The 15,393-nt window shown below is 41.3% G+C and overlaps 1 pseudogene across 4 annotated transcripts; it reads left to right on the plus strand.

Moving 5' to 3' along the window:
- Nucleotides 1-7: 7 nt before the first annotated feature.
- Nucleotides 8-14,000, plus strand: LOC308566617 (tetratricopeptide repeat protein 39B pseudogene; annotated as a pseudogene). 4 transcript variants are annotated; one of them, XR_014000649.1, is made up of 5 exons: nt 8-373; nt 9,982-10,080; nt 10,885-11,000; nt 11,101-11,227; nt 11,800-14,000. The product of XR_014000649.1 is annotated as a tetratricopeptide repeat protein 39B pseudogene (transcript). The 4 variants fall into 4 exon arrangements; XR_014000650.1 differs by lacking the exon at nt 10,885-11,000 and having other exon boundaries at nt 23-373; XR_014000651.1 differs by lacking the exons at nt 9,982-10,080; nt 10,885-11,000; nt 11,101-11,227 and having other exon boundaries at nt 203-373; nt 11,800-13,937.
- The last annotated feature ends 1,393 nt before the right edge of the window (nt 14,001-15,393 follow it).

Genomic DNA, 15,393 nt, shown 5'->3' on the forward strand with positions numbered 1-15,393 from the left:
GCGCGGCACAAAGGAGCTGGGCGGAAACCCCGGCGGGCGGCGCGGAGGGAACCGGGGGCTGAAACGCCAATCGCGGGCGGAGGGATACGTTTCCATGGGAACGTCAGAATCTCGCTAGTAAACCCCCGGCCGTCCCCGCCGTCCCGCCCCGTCCTTCCCTCCCCCTTTCTCCACCCTCCTCACTTTCCTCCCCTTCTCCCTCCCCCTTTCGTTTCCCCTTCTAGGGACCCTCAGCGCCGGCAGCCTCACCACAGGTGCCTCAGAGCCGCCTTCCGACCGGCCGTAAGATTTAACCGCTGATGTTGCCGCCGTCGCCGCCCTTCTGCTGGGGGAGCCCAGACTACTGCTCAGTGATCTTTGGGGCTCATCAGAGGTAATGGGGAGTTTGGCCAGGGTGAGAGCTTCATGAACCCCGCCATTCTGGGCAGCGGTCTCCGCATCAGAGGCCTCCACAGGGGTGAGACCCCCAGGGACCGCCGCCCTGCCCCGACCCCCAAACCCCTTAAGAACCAGCCACCAGTTTTCTGAGTTGTCTCCTTCTTTTTCCCTTTCCTCTCTTTTTGTCTGTTTTGTTATGTTGAAATGGTGACAAACCCTAAATCCTTAAAGCATTTTGGTTAGTGGCAATTCTGAAATTATTTGCGCTTGAAGCACAATTGATTTCTTTTTGCTTTGGATTGTGGTAGCGCGTCTCGTCGACTAAACGCTCAGATCCGCAGGACTGGGGCTTAATTCTCTCTTTTTTCCCCCCCGTTAATGTTTTAATTGATTTCAGAGAGAGAAAGGGACAGGGAGCGAGAGGTGGAAACATCGGTGAGAGAAACTTCGGCTCCCGCACGCGCCGCCTCTTGCACGCCCCCTGCTGGAGGTCGCGCTGCCGCCGGGGAATCGAGCAGGCGGAGCTGGTGGTCGGTGCCCCGGACGTTGGTTGCTCTACCCGCTGAGCCACACGGGGGAGGGACAGGGGCCAGTCTTTTAGTGGAGCCTCTTGCTTCTTGACCACTCTATATGGAAACCTTTTCGTTAAGTTAGGATCACTTAAAATCCAGCTTTGACTTTACACATTGCATTTGTGAGACACCAACTCTACAAGTACAGATTTAACTTTTTTTTTTTACCATCCACCAAAAAAAGACATTACACCATAAATACTTGGGATACACAAGTTGGAAATACAGCATATAAAAGAGGAATTTCTTAGGGATTTGTACTTTTCTTTCATCTGCTGTATCTTTACTTGGTGTATATAGGTGTGGGATATAGAGTATAGGAGAAAGGAGGCCTAGTTGAATAAGCCTTTATTCGGGTGAATAAAATATGGATTCTCTCCAGGTAATGCTATGAATTTATACATATATATTTTTTCAGATTTATCAAATTATGGAAAGACCTAGTCTGTCTCAAGCAGATCTCTAGCAAGAAAATAGAAATTATGATACCGGACAAAATAGGTCGGTTACTGCCTGTCGCCACTAAGCCAATAAGCAGAGACAGGGTTGAATCTTTTATGATTGTTTATTTGAATTGCCAGCAATAGGAGAGAGCAGCAGGCATGGCACCTTGAAAAACTGCTCTAACATCTCCTGCCAGTTGGCTGATTGTGTAGGGGTCAGGAAGAAAAGCTACGTGCAGCGGGGACGGTATAGCAGGATAAGGGCTTCGGAGTTTGTCTGTCAGTGTGTCTGCTCCAAGATCTTAGAGTCTGATAACAGGGTAGTTAATCTTTTTGTGATAACAAAACAGCTTAGCCCATTCCAGGAACTGGAGAATGGACAACATTCCTGAGGTAAACTCCCAGAGGGGGCCAGTGTCTGGACACACCAACCAGGTCAGGTTCCACTTTCTTTGATCAAGACCAAACAGGCATGATTAATAGTATCTATGAATATTACTTGTGCCCCACCATTCCCTCCCCAGCACCTATCAGTTCTGTGTAGTCTGTTATATTTGTTCTCCATTAACCTTACTAATTTTTGTTGTCATCTACTTAACAGGCTTCTTCTCAAAAGGGTTAAACGATAAAGATATTTTTACATATTCCCTGAATGATAGAATACAGTATCAATTTTATAAAGCCTCGCTAACCCCACTTTCTCCTATTAAGAATTTATGAAATTGCAGTTGGACAAAACATAGATAACTTATTGAAAGATAGTACTTCTTAGTCAACTGCCATCCCACCCTGAATGCCTGAGATCTGGTCTGATCTCAGGAGTTAAGCAGGGTTGGGTCTAGTTAGTACTTGGATGGGAAAGATGATTTTTATTATGCTGCATAGCTCCTAATAGGCCTCAATAATTATTTTTTGGCTCTGAATACAGTCTATTGTACAAAAGAGAATTTGTAAGCAAATAATAATACTAGCAATATGAAAAGAAGCAATTTTCCAACTTATAACAACCTCTTTCAAGCACATTACAGGAAAAGGGGTAAACCCTGACCGGCTTGCCTGCCTCTCTAGGAGACAGGCACTTTGATAAACTAATTACATATTTACCTCTATTAAAAGAGGGCCAAGTTTAGGCTGGGTTTTGCTAACATAGTTGCTATGAAAAAAATAATAGTACTGTAGTCCTGGCCGGTGTAGGTTCAGTTGGTTGAGAGCTGTCCTGTGCACCAAAGGGTCACCAGTTGGATTCCTGGTCAGGGCACATGCCCAGGTTGTGGGCTCCATCCCTGGGGTGCGTGTGGGAGACAGCTGATCTCTCACATCAATGTTTCTCTCTCTCTCCCCCTCTCCCTTCCTCTCTCTCTAAAATCAATCAAAACATTAAAAAAATAAATAAATCATAGTGCTATTTCTGTAAAGACTACTTTTATTCCTGACAATTATTTTGAAATCAGTTGCACTTACATTTTTGCCCCTAGGATTCTGTGTTAAATTAAGATCACATTCTCAGATTCAATTTGAATGTGAAAGCTATTTAGTTCAATTCAACAAATATTCTAATATTTCCTAATATGAAGTATTAAGTAACTCAACACATTACTGTTGCTAAACATTGACAACATTACTTTTGGGAGAGGGATTTCTTTTTTTTTAATCCTCACCAGAGAATATTTTTCCCATTGCTTTTTCAGAGAGTGTGGAAAGGAGAGAGAGAGAAAAACAGTGATGTGAGAGAGACACACTGATTGGTTGCCTCCTGCATGAGCCTCGACTGGGGCTGGGGGCTGGGGATCGAGCCTGCAACCAAGGTATGTACCCTTGGTGGGAATTGAGCCTGGGACCCTTCAGTCCACTGACCAACACTCTTAACCACTGAGCAAAACTGGGTAAGGCTGGGGGGAATTTCTTAATCCTTTTACAGCAGCTTTCAAAATTCATCTGCATTTCCTAGATAAGTATTTTCAGGGAAGCATTAAAGAAAAAGTTCACTTTTTATCTTATTTTCTTCTCCATTTTAGTTTCACTTTTAAGTCATTGTCACCATTTTAGCTTGGATGTGAAAACCTTGAAACAAGAAAAACAAGTTTAGACCTTTTGCACATGTATTGATTTTTAATCTAATGAAACAGTCTGTAGTTACAAACACTAGTCTTCTAATGTGTATTTATGTATGTGCTGTGTATGTATGTACTGTATGTCGATCCAAACAGCTGTACTCAGCTACAACTTCCCCCCCCCCAGTATTTCATAATCTTCTGTTTCTTCTAGAATGCTGTTAAGAATTCTGGGAAGGAAAAATCACTAGTGGCATATTTATAATTTTTTCATATTGTATAAAAAAATTGACTTCTCATTAGCCAAGTACTGGACCATAATCAGTACTGAGGGATGGGGTGGGGCAACAGTTAAAGAAAGCCAGTGCTTTAACCAACTTCAAAGAGTGAAACTAGGATGAAGAAAAATGTGATGCAGGAGTGCCCTGCGAATACAAATATTACCAAAATGAGTCATTTTGTAAAAATCTAAGAAGAGTGAGGCTTTCTGAGGAAGGCCTGATTGTATTAAAAAGTGAGGAAACTGTAAAACCATCAAGCCTTAAACTAATCAATTATGTTGTTCCTTCTCTAAAATACTATTCATGAAAGGAACTTGGTCAACTTGGTGTCTTAACTAGAGGGCTGGACTTGTTTAGACTTTTTTTTTTTAATGTCTTTATTGATTTCCGAGAGAGGAAGGGTGAGAGAGAGAGAGAGAGAAACATCAGTGATGAGTCATTAATTGGCTGCCTCCTGCACCCCCCCCACCCCACTGGGGATCTGAGCCGGAAACCCAGGCATGTGCCCTGACCGAGAATCCAACCACAATCTCCTGGATCCTAGGTCAGTGCTCAACCTCTGAGCCACTGCCACCTGGGCAAAACTTGTTTAGACTTTAGAGTTTAGTAGTTTATCCAGTACTATCTTGGAAGAAGAAAACCTATGTTACTTAGTACTGCTCAAGACCACTGGCTTCCCTTTGATGTTTTGATATTCACTTTCTAGTCCCTGGAAATGAATATGTTCTATTGTAAATAAAAATGGGTTTAGTTCATAAATTCTTAGGAGAGGTGGTGCAGTGTACTAATTAAGAATGTAAGCACATGGAGTGTGATAGCAATGGGTTTGAAGCTTGGCTCCACCACCTAATAACTTTCTACCCTTGAATTGTAGTGAGATATGTTTTATATTTTTAAAATGTGCCTATGAACCTACAACTATACTACCATTTTCCAGTGGGACACTGTTGGTATTTTAAAACAACAAAAATCCCACTTTATCCTAGAATTCTTTTCTCTGGTTACATACTATGGAAAGTTATTGTCTTTTTATGCACCAACACCCCTGGTCTCTTCCTCCTCCCATCCAATGCAGCAGGTTTAGGTTTCTCATACAGATAAGTGAATTACTACAAATATTGGAAGGCATCTTGATTTTTGGTAACCTCAGTTTTAAATGTCTTTGAATGAGATGCTAGTGAAGTCCAAGCTTTGTTTCCCATAGGAGCCTTCCAGCTTCAATGAAAGGAAAACTTTAATATCTACATGTATTTACTTGGGTACTAGGAGGAGAGTATAAATCAACACTCTTTACACTGCCTAATCTAGGATCATAGCAAAGATATGTTTACTCCCTTTCATCTTTTCTTCCTCAAGAGCTTCTATTATGCACTTAATTAATACCTTGCTGATTGGCTACTTCGAGCCAGAACTTGCCTGTGCGGCTGGCTACTTTGGTCAGCAGGGTATTTAAAATTATTTAAATTAATGTAAGTGCAGACACAGAAACGCGTGTATACTTGTGACTGGTCAGCAAGGTGTTTGATAGGAATGAGCTACTGCTTAAACATCAGGATAAAAAACAATATATGGATCTTGCCCTCAAGCCCACTAGGCTATAAACACATTAAGAATACACATAGCCCCAGCTGGTCTTGCTCAGTGGTTAGAGTGTCAGCCCACACACTGAAGGGTCCCGGGTTTGATTCCACTCAGTGGCAGGCTTGATCCCCAGCCTTGGTCGGGGTGCATGTGGGAGGCAACCAATTGATGTGTTTCTCTCTCATCAATGCTTCTCTCCCTCTCTCTCTCTCTTCCACTCTGAAAAGCAATGGAAAAACTGTCCTCAGGTGAGGATTAAAAATAAAACCAAATTGATTTGGGATCCATTATTTTAGACCAAATTTCAGATTTAATACTCTCACCTGTTTATTTTCTGTTAATCATTCTGTTCTTTCTCGCCCTGAGTTTTCTCAGGATCCTTGCTGTATTGAATGAATGACAGGAAGGAAGGCTCCTCTTTGTTAGTGGAAGAGGTTTTTCTCATCCAAGGCTGTTCTCCCCTTTACCTGTGCTCTGTGCATCCCCCTGCCTCCTTTTTACTGAATTGTTCTTTCTGTATCTTCAACTTCTCCCTTTCTACTTTATTCAAGCCTCTAATCAACTGATCTTCCTGGCTCAGTATTAGCCATCCCTAATCCATCCTCACTAGATTGATCCTTCCAAATACAGACAAGCAGATAGAGGTAAAGAACATTTTAAGCAAAATAATAATAGGAGTGTGACTCTGCCTTTATCACCAAAAGCTTTGGAGCCCCTCCACAAAGCAGTCTGCATCCTAAACCTCATTGAAAACAAGTCGGTCAGCACCTACTATGGGGGGTTGAGGAGTGGGTACAGAATCATATATTAAGAATTTACTTCGCATGCCAGATACTGTCCTGACTGCTTACATATATTACTTCACCTGATTCTGCCAACCACTCAGGTAGAAGGACTGTCATTCTCTATTGGAAGATGAAGAAACGGGTGCAGAAAGGCCAAGCAAGTGACAGAATCAGGACTCACACCTAAGTAGTCTAACTTCACAGTCTGTGCATTTTACCATATTATAACCTTAGTGATAAGCCTTGTTAAAGAATTATTCCCAGGGTGATGTGAAGGAAAAGAAAGAGACACCTTGCTCAGCAAAGTAGAATTGTCGGGGCTTGGATATTAATCGCTGATGGATATGGGAGAAGAAAAAGAAGAGAGTCTAGAGTGGGTGGTGGGATCAACCATCTAGATAGTTGGAGATCTACAGGAGCAGATGGTTTTAGGGGTCAATAAATAACATCCCCTTTCCTCCCCTGAGTTCAGAAACAATGAGATATAAATGCAACAGTCAGGCAAAGAAGACCAAAGCCTGACTTTTTTTTTTTTTTTTTAAGTTGATAGTTACTGTGACTTCACAGGTGCTGCCCAATGGGCTCACTAATGCTTCGCCCCTTAAACAGATTTACCTACCTGGTCCCAGGAGCAGTTGGACAGTAGAAAACAAACTCTTCCTGTTTTTTGGTTTCAGACTTGAACAGGGTGGTTCCAAAGGAGGGAATTCAGAAAGCACAGAAGGACACTTTCCCAGTTTCTTCTATCAACTTCTCAGCCAGAAGTCAGCCCACTGCTGACTTCAAGAGTATTCCTTCAGCAGAAAAGCTCCCTTACGGGAACATTAAGAATAGGGAACATGGTGGGTGGGAGAAATAGAGGTTGTTAAAAGAGTATAAACTTTCAGTTCTGAGATGAATAAGGTCTGAAGATCTAATGTATAACGTGGTGACATTGTTGACAACACTATTGTTAATTGAAAACACTTAAAACTTTTTGAAAGATCTTTGTCTCCTTTTTTTTAAAAAAAAATGTTTTTATTGATTTTGAGAGAGAGAGGAAAGGAGAGGGAGAGATAGAAACATCAATGAGAAAGAAACATCATTGATCGGCTGCCTCCTGCACACCCCAACCAGAGATTGAGCCCAGAACCCAGGGCATGTGCCTTGACTGAGAATGGAAGTCATCTCCTGGCTTATAGGTTGATGCTCAACAGCTGAGCCACACCAGCCAGGCCATTATGGTTATATCTTTATGTGTTCTCTGGGAGTAGCAAACTTAGTTACATGGCAGAAAGATGAGTTCACAACTTGCTTTCAAGAAATTCCTAGAAATATGTTGTACAGGTACCTGAATTCATTTAGCAACAATTTATTAATTCCTACTTTGTTCAAGAGAGAGTGCTAGAACTGGGATATAATACTAAATAAAACACAAATTATGCCTTGAAGCTCCCAGGCTAGTGGTGAAAGCAGGTGCATAAAAAAATTATAATGCAGTGAGCTAAAGGCTAGTAGAGATATATACAGAATGCCATTAGAGTGATTATGCTGACAGACTCAGATAAACTGGAAAAAGGAGATTTAGGTTGTGTTGGATGGAGAATAGGAATTCTATGGAATATCATTTGAAAGCATTAGGCCAGAAGAAAGAGAACTTTGTCCTTAGGTTGAATCTGGCCCTCATCTAGGTTTCTCCAGCTAACCTTAATGTAAACACTACTATTGTAGCTCCAAGAATATTTTATGAAAATATATGCAAGTGCAGTGGTGTTACTAAGAATAGCATGGAATGGATTTTTCATTCCTAAAATCTTTATTCTTCTGTCTGGACAAGTCACTCTTAATTTTAACTAGAGACCTATGCAAATACATTCCTCTTTCAAGCCAGATTCTTGTCCCCAAGGCTTTCGTAGAGAGAGTTTTTACACTTCTACAACATAAATACACAAAAGTATGATCTTATGAAAAGAATAGATTGGCGGGATGGTTACAAAAGAACACTTCTGTTTACAAAGGATTTACTTCACAATGTTTTATTTTTATTATTTTATTTTTATTTTTTTAAAATATATCTTTATTGATTTTAGAGAGAGGGAGAGAGAGAAACATTGATGATGAGTCATTGATCGGCTGCCTCCCAAATGTCCCTGACTGGGAATCAAGCCTGCAACCTGGGCATGTGCCCTGACCGGGAATCAAACTGTGATCTCCTGGATCCTAGGTTGATGCTCAACTGCTGAGCTATGCCCGGCTGGGCTTTATTTTTTTAAATTTATCTTTACTGTTGAAAGTATTACAGATATCCCCATTTTCTTCCCCCATTGATAACCTCCCAACCACCTCTGCCTTCCCCCACCCCCAGGCCTTCACCACACTACTGTCTGTGTCCATGGGTTATGCATTTATGCATGTAAGTTCTTTGATTAATCTATTCCCATCCACTTCCCCACTCCCTCCTTCCCACTGAGATTCATCAATCTGTTCCATGCTTCTGTGCCTCTGGGTCTATTTTGTTCCTCAGTCTATTTTGTTTGTTAGATTCCACATATGAGTGAGATCATGTAAAACTGAATCAGGAAGAATCAGAAAACCTGAATAAGCTAATAACAACTGATGAAATCGAAGCAGCAATAAAAAAACTACTAGCAAACAAAAGCCCTGGTCCAGACAGCTTCACAAGGGAGCATTCTAATTCTTTAAGTTGTAGGGTTAGTTTACTAAAAATTTTTCTTGCTTTTTGAGGTAGGCCTGTAGTGCTATGAACTTCCCTCTTAGGGCTGCTTTTGCTGTGCCCCATAGATTTTGGGTTGTTGTGTGTTCATTTTCATTTGTTTCCAGGACGTTTTTGATTTCTTATTGGTAACCAATTCATTGTTTAATAACATGCTATTTAGCCTCCATGTGTTTGGGTGCTTTTGAGTGTTTTTACTGTAGTTGATTTTTAATTTCATGCCATTGTGATCTGAGATACTTGATATGATTTCAGTCTTCTCGAACTTGTAGAGACTTGTTTTGTGTCCTAACGTGGTCTATCTTTGAGAATAACCCATGTGCACTTGAGAGGAATGTATATTCTGCAGAACATTTGGGGTGAAATGTTTTGTAAATATCAGTTAAATCCATCTGATCTAATGTGCCATTTAGAGACACTGTTTCTATGTTGACTTTTTGTCTGGAAGATCTATCCCGTGAAGTCAGTGGGGTGTTAAAGTCCGTGGCTATGACTGTATTGCTGTTGATCTTTCCCTTAAAGTCCTTAAGGTTATTATTTTTTTTAATTTTATTTTTGTTTAAAATATTTTTCTCCCCAATGACCCATTCAACCCCATCCCATCCCCCTCCCCAGGCCCTCTCCCCACCATTGTCCGTGTCCTTGGGTTGTGCATATATGCATATAAATTCTTTGGTTACTCTCTCCCGCTCCACCCACCTGCCCTCCTCCATCCTTCTGACAAGGTTATTACTAATAGGTCCTTATTTATTGCCATTTTATTTCTTTTTGTGTGTGTGTATGTGTGTGTTCTGTTTTTGTTTTTTAAATATATCTTTATTGATTTCAGAGAGAGGAAAGGAGAGGGAGAGAGAGAGATAGAAACATCAATGATGAGAGAGTCATTGATCGACTCCGCAACCTGGGCATGTGCCCTGACTGGGAATCGAACCCTGATCGCCTGGATCCTAGGTCGACCCTCAATGGCTGAGCCACGCCCGGCTGGGCCCATTTTATTTATTTCTGCCTATGTTTCTCTATCTATTTCAACTTCTTATTACAGCAGTCACTTTCACATTTCTTGCAGTCCTGGTTTGGTGGTGATAAACTCCTTTAGCCTTTTACTGTCTGGGAAGCTCTTTATTTCACTATCTATTTTGAATGATAGCCTTGCTGGATAAAGTATTCTTGGTTTCAGGTCCTTGCTTTTCATGACCTTGAATACTTCATGCCATTCCTTTCTGGCCTAAAGAGTTTCTGAAGAGAAGTCAGCTGACAGCCTTATGGGAACTCCTTTGTAAGTAACAGATTGCTTTTCTCTAGCTGCCTTTAAGATTCTTTGTCTTGAATTTTGGGCATTTTAATTATGATGTGTCTGGGCATGGGCATCTTTGGATTCTTCTTGCTTGGGACTCTCTTTGCCTCCTGACTTTTTCCTTGACCAGATTAGGGAAGTTTTCTGCCATTATTTCTTCAAACAGGTTCTCTAACCCTTGCTTACTTTCTACATCTTCTGGCACTCCCATGATGTGAATATTGTTATGTTTCATATTGTCCCACAGCTCCCTTAGAATATCCTCCTGTTTTTAAATTGTATTTTCTTTTTGGATCTCTGATTTTTTCTACCCTGTCTTCTAATTCTCTGATCTGACCCTCAGCTTCCTCTAGTCTGCTATTTATTCCTTCCAAGGTATTCTTTATTTCTGCTATGTCATTCTTCATTTGTGACTGGTCATTTTTCAGTTTCCATATCTTTTTTCATGCTGAGTATTCTTACAATCAGTATTCTGAACTCTATATCTGATAGATTGCTTATCTCCATTTCATTTAGCTCTTTTTCTGAAGACTTCTCTTGTTCTTTCATTTGGGGCTTTTTTGTCTCCCCATTTTGGCCGCCTACTTGGGTTTCTTTCTGTGTTAGGTAGGCCTGCTAGGACTCTTAGTCTTTTTGGACAGTCTCTGTTGCCAATGTCAGATGCAGTTTGTGACTGGCTTTGAGTACCCTGTTTGGAGCTATCAACTCATGACTTGAGTTCCCTTCTGTTGGGGCTGGGTGCATTTGGCCAGTACCAATATGCACACCAAAGTCTGCTTTTCCCAGGCTTGGATCCAGAAGCAGATCAGGCAAAGACTCAAAGCACTCTGAGGTCTGCCTCTGCCTGTAGGCTAATTAATTCAATTCTCTTAATGAGCCTCAGCCTGTGGAAACTCCAAGAGGTAGGGCAAGAGGTTTTCCAGCAGGGTGGGACAATTGCTTCCCCCTCAGGCAAAAACTGCTTGGAAGGTAATCTCTGCCTGTGAAATATGTCTTCTGCAGTATGGGGGAATGACTCAGCACAGGAATCCAGAGGGGTGCCCTCTGAGTTCTATCTCCAGAGCCCACAACCCTAGATTCTCCTCACACCGCTCCAGTCCACTCTGCCCTCCCTCTGCTGGAGCCTAAGGTGAGTGGTTTCACAGGAAACTTTGTGTGTTGGCTCTTTAAGAGGGTGCCTGCATTTCCAGCAGCCTCTCCCTGTCTGATAGAAACCCTGCTGCTTTTCACAGCCAGATATTATGTGGGCACCTTTCTCAGTTCTGGTGCTCTTGGCTGGGAAGCCCAGCCTGGGGTTCAGGCCCCAGAGTCCTCAGTGGGAACCCCCCCCCCGCCCCCAGCTGAGATCTCCCTCCAGACCTTCAGCTGCTGCCTGTGAGAGCCCAGCCAGCCCTCTCGCCTCTGCACTTCCTACCAGTCTCTATGCGGTCTCCACTTTTCCTCCTTGGTTATGAGGGTGCTCTCCAGCTTGTCTTCAGTTGCAGTTGATTATTCAGGATGGGCTTTCTGTATTTTAGTTGTATTCCAGTTTGGTCCCTGGAGGGTGTCAGTGTAGCTTCCACTCAGTCCGCCGCCACCTTTCTACTTCACAATGTTTTAAAAGAACCTGCCTTCTTTAGTATATTCCAAATGATGTGAATTATTCAGAAATACATCTTTGAGGTAAATAACATTATCTTTTTCCCCCTTTGTCTGATCTAGATGAGAATATCCTAATGCTACACCTAGAGCTCTTAGTTTGTTTGCCTCCATTATAACATCAACACCTCAGGCTGTGGAAGAAGTGATCCGGTCAGGAGGACAGGAGCTACCCTCACTGCAGCCACATCACTCCAGTGCAAATATTTCCCCTCTCTAAAGTGAGGAAGTGAATATGTCACTTATTCTAAAAAAAAGAGAAAATGATAAGAAAAATGGTGCATCATTTACTTCATGGAATAAAGAAAATGATAACGAGGACAAGTTTGAAGACGCCTATGAAATCATCCCGGTGGCAACAACAATGAATCTAATGTCTTCCTTGGAAGAATGCACAACTGGGTTGTATTTATTTCTAAATAACAGATTCTCAGATGCCATAAACCTCATTTACCCATGGTCGAAAAACAGTATATACCATGCTGTAGTTTATGGTATCCTTATGGTTGTCAAAGCCATCTTGACATTTGATCCACAGGATATAGAGATTGGAATGACTGCTGCAAAGGACGCTTTGAAAACCTGTAACAATTTCCGAAGAAAAGGCAGGATGTCAAGTTTTTCTCGTCTAGTGAGTAAACAAGGAATAAAGGCTGTCAAGGAAGAGGAATTGCATGCTGAAATCTGCTATGCTGAGAGTTTGATCTTGAAATCCGCTGTAATATTCATACAGGATGACAGTCTACTTGGTTTTCTTAAAAGTGGGATCAATGTTGGGTTAAGTTACCAAATATACAAAGACTGTCAACAAATATTAACACACATATCTACCAACCAAAGCAAAACCTCCAGACACCTGGTTGGTGGAGTAAAATTTGGACTCGGAGCATTCAATTTGATGTTATCACTTATGCCACCAAAGACACTTAAGTTACTCAATTTTGTTGGATATTATGGTGATAAAGAGGTAGGCTTGACTTTGCTTCATGAGAGTGCATCTGAATCCCATATAAATAATGTCTTAAGTATTCTGACTCTACTCTTCTATTACAATTATATCTGCGTAGTTTTTGGTGTTGAAACAGGTCACAGTTCTACTGTAGAGAACCTCTTCCTAATCTATCTCCATAAATTTCCAAAGTGTGTCATACTTAAATTTTTTCATGCACGTTTCAGTATGCTGAAAGGAAGATTTGAAAATGCACAGTTAACATTACAGGGCTGCATTATTATTCAGCATGAATGGAAGCAACTTAATCACCTCTGTTACTGGGAACTCATGTGGTGCCATATTTTCGTGCAGGATTGGAAGAAGGCATACCACTATGCTGCTCTGCTATTTCAAGACAGCAAGTGGTCCAAGTCAATTTATTCATACAGTAAAGCTATGCTACTGGCTTTGCTTCCTTCTGGATTTGCTAAATCAGCAAATGAGGATATAAGCTCTCTCTTCTTAAATGTAGAAGGCCTGAGAATCAGATTTTTAGGAACTTCTGTGCCAATAGAAAAGTTTCTTGCCGAGAAGGGTCAGCGCTATGGTGCTACGACAAACTGGTTTATAGCACAGCCCATTCTGGAATTCATTTATGCCTTGAGTGGTTTCCATGTCATGAGCAAAAGACTACACCTTATTTCATGCTGGCTAACAATAATTAACAAAGGAGAAGACCTTTTACGAGAAAATCCAAATAAAGGGCATAATATAGATGACATCAGTTTGCTAAATTTACTGAAAGGTCTTTGTATGAAATACTTAGGCAAATATTTGATGGCTGAGCAGTACTTTAATCGTGTCATTCAAAATGAGAAATTGTTAAAATATGACCACTATTTGGTGCCGTATGCTTACTATGAACTGGGAATTCTATACTATCTGAAAGGAGATTATGGCAGAGCAACAAAAAGCCTAGAAAACATAAAAAACTACAAAGACTATTCCATGGAAGCCCGATTACAATTTAAGGCTCACATAGCTCTTGAACAAATATCCAAAGGAAAGTGATTCAGATACAAAGTGTGGTTTTGTTTACTATGAGTGAAGTATCTACAGTTAGCAAGATAATTAACAGGTAGAAAAATAATTTCTTTGTGGAAGAAATCCAAGAAGAGGCAGCTGCTAAGAATCTGACTGGTAACAAGAAAGAAATTCCTTTTCCCTCTTTCCTTCTTTATACCTATAAAATGGAATGTCTTACACTGGCAAATGGAGTTATGTACATTCTTGAAAAAGAAAAGGTAAACGATGTACATTATAAAAGATACTATCATATAGTTATGAATTTATCAATAATATTACAGCACATTTTCAAAACTCAGAGAAAAAAAATATATTTTATCCTCACCGAGGATATGTTCATTGATTTTAGAGGGAGAGGAAGAGAGAGAGAGAGCACGAGAGAGGGAGAGAAACGTCGATTGGTTGCCTCCTGTACTCACCCCCACTGGGGATGGAACCTTCAGTCTAGGTATGTGCCCTGACTGGGAATCGAACCTGCTGCCTCTTGGTGCACGAGATGATACTCCAACCAGTGACCCACCCTGCCAGGGTTCAAAAACTATTTTTTAACATTTCATTAGATAATGTATACAACTTGCAAATAAAATAGGGAAAGTAGCTACACTAGGAATCCCAGTGCCCTGCAATTGTTATTTAATTGGTAAAAGAATGAAAAAAGTTTAAGGTCTTACTGACATTTCAAGACAATGGTGAACTGAAGAGCATAGACACTGAATGGTTTTCCCTCCTACACAGTAATTTTTATTGGCTTTTTATAATGGAGGATATTTTCCTTTTGTGTGCTCAGTAGTATATTTTACCTTTTTTCATTAGGAAGCTCAAACATTGGGCTATAATTTACAGCAGGATAGAAAAGAGAGCGCCACCCCCCCCCCCCCGCCAACCCACACATACATAATAAACCTTTTGAGGATAATTGGAGGAGGCCAAGAGGATAAATGCACTAGGTAGAAAAAAAAGAGTTTAGTACCACTAGCCTTCCCTAAGGTGTAATTCTGATTAAGACAGCTCTTCAATATAATTAAACCACTTGCATCTATCTTGAGTCATTGATAGTGGCCTAATCTGAGAGTCATTGATTGGCTGCAGCCCGCAACCCGGGCATGTGCCCTGACTGGGAATCGAACCCCAATCACCTGGATTCTAGGTCGGCGCTCAACCGCTGAGCCACGCCCGGCCGGGCAATAGCGGCCTAATCTGAGACTAAACAGCAGCTGTAGGCGTGGGGCTTGATACTGTTTTACCCACCTAAGGGATAAAATCAGTCCCTAGTTTTTAGACCTTTAAGTCTGGCTGAGTGTATCCTCAGCGCAGTCACCTGTGGAAAAAGAAGTTGCTGGGAAAGTTTGCTTTGCTAAAACACGAGTGAAACGCATGATCTTAATGTTTTGAGTGTCCAAACAACCCACTAGAGCACATCCTGGGCTAGTGTTTCAGATTTAGAAATGCTTAGGTTAAAAAACATGTTCCTCGTTAGTTAAAAATGGCTTTTAGGGCACAATTGTATTTGCGTTATTTGCCATTACTCGATAATGATGGGACTGTATAGTGGTTGAGGGGCTGGTTCCAGCCTGGTTGCCTAGATTTGTGGCCCGGGTCTGTCACTAACTAGCTGTGTGGCCTTGGGCCTCCTGTGCCTC

The sequence above is a fragment of the Miniopterus schreibersii genome (genome assembly GCF_964146895.1).
Source record: "Miniopterus schreibersii genome assembly, chromosome: 13".
Taxonomy (NCBI): Eukaryota; Metazoa; Chordata; class Mammalia; order Chiroptera; family Miniopteridae; genus Miniopterus; species Miniopterus schreibersii.